Genomic DNA, 10,125 nt, shown 5'->3' with positions numbered 1-10,125 from the left:
CATTGATCATGGCCGATGATCGAACTTCGAGCGAAAGCAAGCCTGATGCTTCCAATCCACTGTTCATTCATCATTCAGACCACCCAGCTATGGTGCTGGTCTCGAAACCCCTTAATGGGGACAACTATTCCACCTGGTCCCGAGCCATGAAGATTTCCTTGAGTGCTAAAAACAAGATTGGTTTTGTTGATGGCACTGTTCCACAACCATCAGCAAAAACCCAGCCGAACGATCATGCTGCATGGAAGAGATGCAACGACATGATTGTTGCCTGGATCATCAACTCAATCGATTCAGATATTTCAGACAGCATCCTCCACATGACTAGCGCTCATGAGATTTGGGACGAATTGGAAGAATGATACTCCCAAAGTAATGCCCCTCGGATTTTTCAATTGCAGCGGGATATTTCGTGTCTTTCTCAAGATCAACTCTCTATTGCAGCCTACTATACCAAGTTGAAGAGTCTGTGGGACGAGTTGTCTTCCTACAGTGATTCATCCTCATGCACATGCGGTGCTCAAAATGAAAGGAACAGGTTGATGCAGTTCCTTATGGGACTCAATGATTCATATAGTGCTGTTCGAGGACAAATCCTCTTGATGAATCCCTTGCCTACTGTACGTCAAGCTTACTCCTCAATCTCACAGGAGGAGAAACAGCGCTCTTTGAGCCTTTCTCGCACCACCACTGCAACGGCAGCCATGGCAGTTCGCCAGGGCCACCATTCCAAGTCCTCAGGTTCTTTCACTCGCAAACCCATGCATTGTACGCACTGCGATCAAGATTACCACACTATTGATACTTGCTACCAGTTGCATGGATACCCACCTGGGCATCGTCTTCATAAGACCAACAAATCTAATCCCCGTGGTGGGAATCGCTTCAAGCGAGACACCGGCTCTTCATCAGCTAACATAGTTTCCTCTGAAGGACCTTCTGTGCAAGAAATGCAGTCCGTGATGTCAGGTTTATCAGATTCTCAATTTCAACAAATTCTCAGTATCATGAATGGCAAAGATAATGCATCTGCTGTCCCTCAAGCCAATGCTGCCACCACTACCAAAGGTTTGTCAAAAAATCCTTCGCATCTCCATCGATGGATTATCGATAGTGGTGCGACGGACCATATCACCTCCTCACCGAAACTGCTCACTAATAGTGTGAAAAATTCTAATATGCTGCCAGTTTTATTGCCAAGTGGAGAACAAGCATCTATTGTAGCAACTGGAGATTTACCTTTAAGTTCTACCTTTTTACTACGAGATGTGTTGTGTGTGCCTACTTTTAATGTGGATTTGATGTCCGTGAGTCGAATTACTGGAGGATTAAATTGTTCCGTCACCTTTTTTCCCACTTGGTGTATTTTGCAGGACCTGACCACGAAGAGGACGATTGGTTTGGGTAAGCAACGGGGAGGACTCTACTATTTGGTGGCGTTGGCCCCTGTCCAAGATGGCACCTCAAGGCATTACTGCAACATGGTTCTATCACCTACAGAGTTGTGGCATCGACGTTTAGGTCATTTGTCATCATCTAGATTAGATTTTATGTCCAAAAACATGTTACATTTTCCTTTTCAGTCTAATAATGCTTGCGATGTTTGTCCATTAGCCAAGCAAAGTCGTTTACCTTTTGGTGTTAGTACCATTTCAACCAAGAAACCTTTTGATTTGATTCATTGTGACATTTGGGGTCCTTATAAAATTGCCTCTACTTGTGGAGCCAAATATTTTTTGACCATAGTAGATGATTATTCTCGTTTCACATGGATCTTTCTTATGCATCACAAAAATGAGACCCAACACCTCCTTAAGAATTTTTTCTCTTATGTTCGTACTCAATTTAATACACTTGTTTGTCAAATCCGTGTGGACAATGGAGGTGAATTTTTCTCCCTTCGTGATTTTTTCCAAGACCACGGTGTCATATACCAACACTCTTGCGTTTATACGCCCCAACAAAATGGGGTTGTAGAACGCAAGCATCATCACATCCTTGAAACAGCCCGTAGTTTGCGTTTCCAAGCCAACCTACCACTTCGTTTTTGGGGTGAATGTGTGCTCACAACAATTCACCTTATTAATCGTCTCCCTACCAAAATTCTTTCCAACACTACACCTTTTGAACGTCTCTATTCCAAATCCCCTACCTATTCCCACCTACGAGTCTTTGGATGTCTTGCCTATGCCACAAATACTCACATTTCTCATAAGTTTGCTCCCCGTGCTCATAAGTGTGTTTTTCTAGGGTATCCTGTTGGTCAAAAGGCCTATAAACTCTACGACCTCACCACCCATAAGTTTTTTACCAGCCGTGATGTCATTTTCCACGAGCATATTTTCCCTTACCAACATCACTCCATCTCTGATGACCAGCTTCCCGGACCTGTCTTACCTCAACCCCTTCTTGACTACACTGATCCCTCCGCATCCCCTTCCGCACCCATTCTTTCTCCCGTGTCACCTGTTGAGTCTTTTTCTCCCGCATCCGATGCTACATCTCTCTCTGTCCCTGCTCCTGCCATATCAGCGCTCCCAGCGCCCGTGCCTCCCGAACCTTCCGTGCCCTCTGCACCCGTGCTTCGCCGCTCTGATCGTCGCTCAGCTCCTCCAGCTCGCTTCAGTGATTATGTTTGCCCTACTTTGCCTTCTACCCAACCAATGGATTCATCCTCTTCGTCGACAGGTCCTCCCACCGGTACAAGGTATCCTCTTGCTAATTTTCTCACTTATCATCGTTTCTCACCTCGACAACAATCTTTCCTTGCTTCTATCAGTCAGCAGGTTGAACCTCACACTTATGCTCAGGCTGCTCTTCATTCCCATTGGCAAGCTGCCATGGACTCTGAACTGAGTGCTTTGGAAGCCACTAATACTTGGACACTCACTCCTCTCCCTGCCGGCAAAGCTCCCATTGGTTGTCGTTGGGTGTATAAGATCAAACATCGTTCTGATGGTTCTATTGAACGTTATAAGGCTCGCCTCGTCGCCAAGGGTTACACTCAACTTGAAGGTGTTGATTATCACGATACCTTTTCCCCTACTGCTAAGATGGTCACTGTTCGTTGTTTATTAGCCCTTGCTGCTGCCCGAGACTGGTCTCTCCACCAACTCGATGTCCATAACGCTTTTCTTCATGGTGATCTTCATGAAGAAATCTATATGACCCCTCCTCCTGGTCTTCGGCGACAGGGGGAGAATATCGTATGTCGCCTTAATAAATCCCTCTATGGCTTGAAGCAAGCTTCCCGGCAATGGTTTGCAAAGTTTTCAGAAGCAATCAAATCCGCTGGTTATATTCAATCAAAGGCAGATTATTCCTTATTTACGAGGCAGCAAGGGCAATCCTTTACAGCTCTCCTGATCTATGTTGACGATATTTTGATCACTGGCAATGATCCTGAAGGAATTAATGCTCTTAAAAGATTTCTTCATGGTCACTTCAAAATCAAGGATCTTGGTAACTTGAAGTACTTTCTGGGAATAGAGGTTTCACAGTCAAAGAAAGGGATCTTTATTTCTCAGCAAAAATACGCTTTAGAAATTTTGAAAGATAGTGGTCTTTTGGGAGCTCGCCCAGTGGAGTTTCCTATGGAGCAGAATGTTAAACTTTCTAACACTGGTGTGTTGCTTACAGATCCGGCAAAGTATAGAAGGTTGGTTGGGCGATTGATCTATTTAACTATTACAAGGCCGGACATCACTTATCCCGTGCATGTGTTAAGTCGATTCATGCATGAACCACGACAACCGCATATGGAAGCAGCCCTCCGAATTCTGAAATACTTGAAGAGTACGCCTGGACAAGGTTTGTTTTTCTCTTCTCAAAACAACTTAAACTTAAGCGCGTATTGTGATTCAGACTGGGCAGGATGTCCTACGACACGAAGGTCAACTACAGGTTATTGCGTTTTTTTGGGCTCTTCGTTGATCTCTTGGAGATCAAAGAGACAAAAGACCGTTTCTTTATCATCAGCAGAGGCCGAATATAGAGCCATGACTGGAACTTGTTGTGAACTGTCATGGCTTCGATATCTTCTGAGGGATTTAGGTTTGCTTCATCCAAAACCGGCCTTGCTACATTGTGACAACAAAGCGGCGCTCCATATAGCTGCTAATCCAGTTTTTCATGAACGAACTAGACATATAGAGATTGATTGTCACTTTGTTCGAGACAAGATACAAGATGGATCAGTTGTCACAAGATACATTCCCTCTTCAAACCAGCTTGCAGATGTATTCACAAAGGCATTAGGAAAAGAGGCTTTCTCATCCATCATACGCAAGTTGGGAGTTCTCGACATACACTCTCCAACTTGAGGGAGAGTGTTGAGAAGTCAATGATATCAAGATGACTGATATCTTGGCTTAGAATAGGAAACAAAATCTGTAATTGATATGTACAAAATCTTCCTTTCCTGTATAGCTAGATTGTAGGCTAGGTTAATTCTCTTCCAAGAGAATGAGTCGATATATAAAGCCTTTTGTATCTCTTTTTGAATTAATTCAATATAGTCGAATATATTTTTACAAGGGTTCCTTCCCCAAGAAATTCTACTAAACTTTACAGGACTTGTATTGTTCCACAACCAAAAAGTGGGTATACAGTTTAAAGCCGTGAGCAACCACAGCTAAAAGCTAAAGCAAACATGGTACAAGCTGTGCTAACACATCTCTGTCTTTTATAATTAACCAGACTAAGTGCAGGACAAGTAGGTTGTTAAGCTAATTAAGTAGCTGGAGGTGAAAAAAGATTTAAAGACAAAAAAAAAAAAGATTAGTGGTTTATCACCAAATGTAATCATCACCATACCCTCACATGTCAAATATAGCTTGGCCTTGAAGACCATTTTGCAGTTGGCCTTACAATTAAATTAATGCAAGTTGTTGCCAATTGTCTCATTAATTTATATGTTAATCTGTGTTAGTCTGTTATGAATCTTAAGACAATATCTGACAAGTAAGGTTGGATATGGAATTTGATATTTAGCTTGCCAGCAGACAAGTTGTGATGCTTGGTTAGACCTAATGGCAGGCAATTGCTGCAGAGATTATCATAGTTTTCAATTTCATATATATTATGGAGCAAGAATTGCACTAACCCCGTACAAATCATGCTTTTTAAACATGCTCCCTGACTGGTTAAATAAAAATAATATGCAAGATGGTGTAGTCTTTGCTTGGAAGTACAAGAAGCTTAGAGAGTTAAATTAAGGCTGATCATGGTTGGATTTAGCTGGCCTACCTGTATGTTACTAACGGGGCCAAATTAATGCCAGTGAGCTAGCTCACCAAATTGCCGACTACTATTAGCTAGTGCTTCAACTGCATAGGGTTCTCCCTATTCAAGTTGCACCTTCAACTTTTAGAACTAGTCCTTACGGTTAAAAGTTGAAACGGCATGAAAAGTAAAGCAATATAAAACGCGGTTGCCAAAAAGCAACATATATAAACAAATTCATTTCAGTATTGGGTTGATTCTTACATCTTTCTTGAAGACTACTGAAGTTGCAAAAGCATCCCTAGCACCACAATACAGTCAATGAGGGTTACGTAGTGACACTAAGATGAATATATCTCAAAAGGGTATCTACATAGATCATTTAGTTATAAAAGTGAGCATGAAACGACCTAAACTCAAACGTTCAAGATTTGAACATCCATGCAAATCTTAAAGAGTCAAGCTCTGCTTTCCAATATACAAACCTTGAGCCTCACCATACATGCATGTTTAGAATAAAGCTATTCCTTCAAATATATAAAGATTGTGAGTTTATAATCATCACTAATTGCTGAAGTTGGATTGATTTTGCGGTTTATTTAATAAAAAATGAAATAATCGATAATTGATTTTAGGTCAAGTGCACAATACTTTTCAACGAAGACACCCAAATCTAGCTCTTAATCAAGTCCATGCATAACATTGAAAGATATCTCATTGAGATGTAAGGTCACAATCACAAGCAAATTATAAGCCCAATACTTGTGTATGGGATAATAGACAGATGGTGAGCAAAGGTCAATGTGAGTGTGATATGGCCTAGGACTGAAAGGCATCTTTGGATGCAAAGACAAAGAACGAGACAAATGAAGGGAGCAAAGGTGATGACTTGGTGTCGGGGTGAGTGAGGAGGGTTGGGCCCCTGCTCTCTCTCTCTCTCTCTCTCTCTCTCTCTCTGTGCATATGAATGTACACGGTGTAGATGATGGGTGGCATATGGAGCTGTGGCTGTGTCTTGGGCCAGAGGTGTCTTGGATGCATCAGACACATGTCAGAGGCAGTTTGGCAAACACAACCCCACCCACTTGGGCTCAATTGTTGCCAGGCCTTTTTTTTTTTTTCTTTTTCTTTTAACCTATCTGCATCTATCCAGATTCCAGCCCATCCTGTTCGGCCGGTTGGGCAGAGCTCCTGCCTCAGCCTCGCCACCACCACCCTCCCCCAACTCTCCTTGCCAGATCCCTTGTCTTCTCTCTCTCTCTCTCTCTCTCTCTCACACGCACACATGAAAGAGATTTCGAAATCACTTTATACATTATTGGTCCCTCCAACCAATTATTTACTAAGTATTCTAACAGTGATCAAGGAACCAAAAAGGAATTTTACGGGGCAATTTTTAATTGAACAAAGATTCTCTCTTTTCTTTTTTAATCCTACTTGGAAGCTTAAGAATTTATCTTTGTAAATAAAGATAAAAAGGTAAAAAAGTAGAGAGAAACAAAAAAAAAAAAAAACCTGTGAAAAGGGAGGAGAAAAGGAAGAGGAGAGAATCCCCATCCTTTTTTTTTCAAACAAAAGAATCCCCATCCTTTTTAATCGCGACCAAAGGTCCAAAACCTTTTTCTTGTCCAAGTTTAATCTCATTAAAGATTTTGTTAACCAAATAAGGGAGAAAACTTAGATTTTCCTTTAGCACACTTCATATTTCTTCCGTTCTAAAATTATTTACTAAAAGATAATATTTGACTTTTTATACCTCTAATACATAAGAGGTATTTGTTGATTTGTCCCCTGAACTTGTATGCAGCTGCCAATTTTTCTCCGGAACTTTAATTTTAGCCGATTACCCTTTAAACTTTTTAAATTAGTCAATTTCCCCCCTTGAACTTTTATTTTAGCTAAATACTCCCTGAACTTTTATAAATAGTCAATTTCTCCCCGGGCATTAGATTTTAAAAACTTTCGTTCAATTTTTCATCCATCTAATTTTTCATCATTTTTGCTCTCATATAATTGTCATGTATTGTCTCTATGATCAAGATGGATGGAAAATTAGATGTAAACTTTTAAAATCTAACGCACGAGGGAAATTGGCTATTTATAAAAGTTCGAGGGTAATCGGCTAAAATTAAAGTTCAAGGAAGAAATTGATTATTTATAAAAGTTAAAGAGGGTAATCCTCTAAAATTAAAGTTCAGGGAGAAAACTGGCAGCTCCATACAACTTTAGGGGGCAAATCGACAAATATGCTAATACATAATTAAGAGAATTAATTGTTCGAATTATGACATTTATGTCATACAACAATATCACATCATCATGTAAGAAAAAATGACTTCCAACATATTAAGAGTCCATTGGTGTCCTTGACTAATTACCAAATAATACTACAATCATTTACAGATATAAGTATGCCGAATGTATATGTACTTTTTGTCTGATTCATTTGAATTTATATAATGCATTTCATTTGAGATTGAAAAAAACATCCTCTAAGAATTCTTATTACTATACTACTAGTTGTATATAACTATATTTATATACAATTGGTCTATCAAGAAGTAGTCTATATTGTGGATAGGTGTGCATTTACGTGTGTGGACGTGAAGAGAGAGAACAAAGTGATGGTTACCTCAAGGTGGTCTCAAATCAAAATCATAAGGCCATTGGATATGTTAGTGGTGCCCCCATTACATCCCATTTAAGTTGGGACAATGCCACCATGATTTGTGAAATATCACCACGACTAGTCCTGAGACTCATGACTAAACATTTCTTATCCCTCATTCACTTGATCTATTTTCCTTTAATGTCTACCCTCTTTTGGGGGCATCTAAATTAAGGGATGGAACTATTAGCCCCACTTCATGTCTAGGGCATTTGAGCACCATGACTCCTTTTCCCTTTTTGGCCCATCACTAATAATTCTTTGATATCATCCCCCTATAATTATCCATTTGCATCTTTCTTCACTCTAACAATCATCGTCAACCATCAAACTATGTTAATTATAATTTCATGAATTTTGAACATAAACAAATCTTCGAGCATCTCCAATGAGGCTACCTAAATGATCTCCTCACCAAAATATGGGGAGATATTGGAAAATTTTATCTCCAATCACACGCTCCCTATTATGTTCCTAAGACAACAAAACTTCTAGGAGCTCCTAAATCTAAGAGTGAGTGAAGAGATCCTAGCAGTAACCGTTATAATTTTAATAATATTTTAAATAAAAATTTAATTTCTATTGGTTGATAATTATTATGACTCTAAATTAGAGAGAATGGTTGAAGTTTTTTATGGGGAGCTCCTAAAATTACTTTCTAGTTTTTTTTTTAGCTAAAATTTCATTTGAAAATAGAGAGCATGACTGGAGATGGTCTTACAAGTGACGAGAAATAGCCACTAAAGAATAAATTTCATGGAACTGCCTCCTTCAAACAGCAAGATTTGTGACTCGTGTGTAAATCATAAGCAAAGTGACCACCACCACCTATGACTACAAACCCTAACCTCTTACACCGCCATTGTCATTACCACCACCATTGTTGCCACCACCACCATTACAACCACCACCACAACCATACTCGCCACCACTACCACTACAACCACAACTGTCACTACCATCGTTGCCAACGCCGCCAACCCCACCACGACCACCACCAAAAACACAACCGCCACCACTACCACCATCAACATCGTTGCTGTCCGTACCACCATTATTACCTATGCAACACAACCACCATACCCTTTATTGGCAACACCACCATTACAACTATTGTCCTTGCCACCATTATCGAAGTCATCACCTACATTATCATGTCCCTTTTTGTCCTTGTACAATTATATTTGTTACACTAAAATTTACCAAATGCTATTACATTGCTTTTCGTACTCACAACAGTTTTAAAACTATAGTTTATCAAACGCTCAATTATTCTTAAAGTAAAGCAAAAGCAATTTAAAAAATAATAAATAAATAAACACAGCAATTCCAAAATGTTCCTTAAAGGTTCTATAAGTATGATATTTAATCTTTCTAATATAAATTATAATAGCACATTGTTGATATAGAACTCGACTAATTCACTTCACTAGAAAATTAACTTTAAAGACAACTTTTATTTTGTTTTTGTTTTTGTTTTTGTTTTTTTTTGTTTTTTGTTTTTTTTTTTGCCAAAACACCAAGGTTTTAAAAGACGTTAGGCGCTAGTTGGATGACAGGACAAGGCCTAACGCCTAGGCGGTTAGGCAGGGCCTAGACGGATTTAAGTAAATTTATTATATATTGTATAAATAAGTGCCCATTTATTCTTAAAAAATACGTAATACATAAATTGCAAATAAAATGATATGTAGATTATAAAGTATTAGAACATATTGAAAACATGGGGAACAAGCATATAATAAGCATTCATCCAAGTAATCAACAAGTCTCTGACAAATTATAGAAAAAATATAAAATGCAAAATGAAAGTTATTGATTTTCTGTCTAAGTGGAGTTGTGACCTAGGCGGGTACCTAGGCCGGTCTAGGCGGGTGCCTAAGTGGGCTAGGTGAATGCCTAAGCCAGTCCAGGCGCCATTTCATAATTTGGAAATGCTTAGGGATTAATTGGGACGGTAGCTAGCCACCTAACGCCTAGGCGGGGAACTAAGCGACGTTAGGCGGAAATTTTTAGAACTGTGAAAAACACAAAGAAGTTGTTGGTCCCACTATTTGGGAGAGTAGAATTAAACAAAACAAAATATAGGATGGATATATTCTAGTACAATAAAACCTCTATAAAGTTATACAGTTGCAACCAAACTAATTTTCTATCATTAAGAAGGTTATTACTTAATTGAGGTGTAGCTAAAAGAAAATAATTTATTGACTTATTTTTTCTTAATGAAGTTA

This window comes from Pyrus communis, chromosome 13 (genome assembly GCF_963583255.1).
Source record: "Pyrus communis chromosome 13, drPyrComm1.1, whole genome shotgun sequence".
Lineage (NCBI taxonomy): Eukaryota > Viridiplantae > Streptophyta > Magnoliopsida > Rosales > Rosaceae > Pyrus > Pyrus communis.
This window is presented reverse-complemented; position numbering follows the sequence as displayed.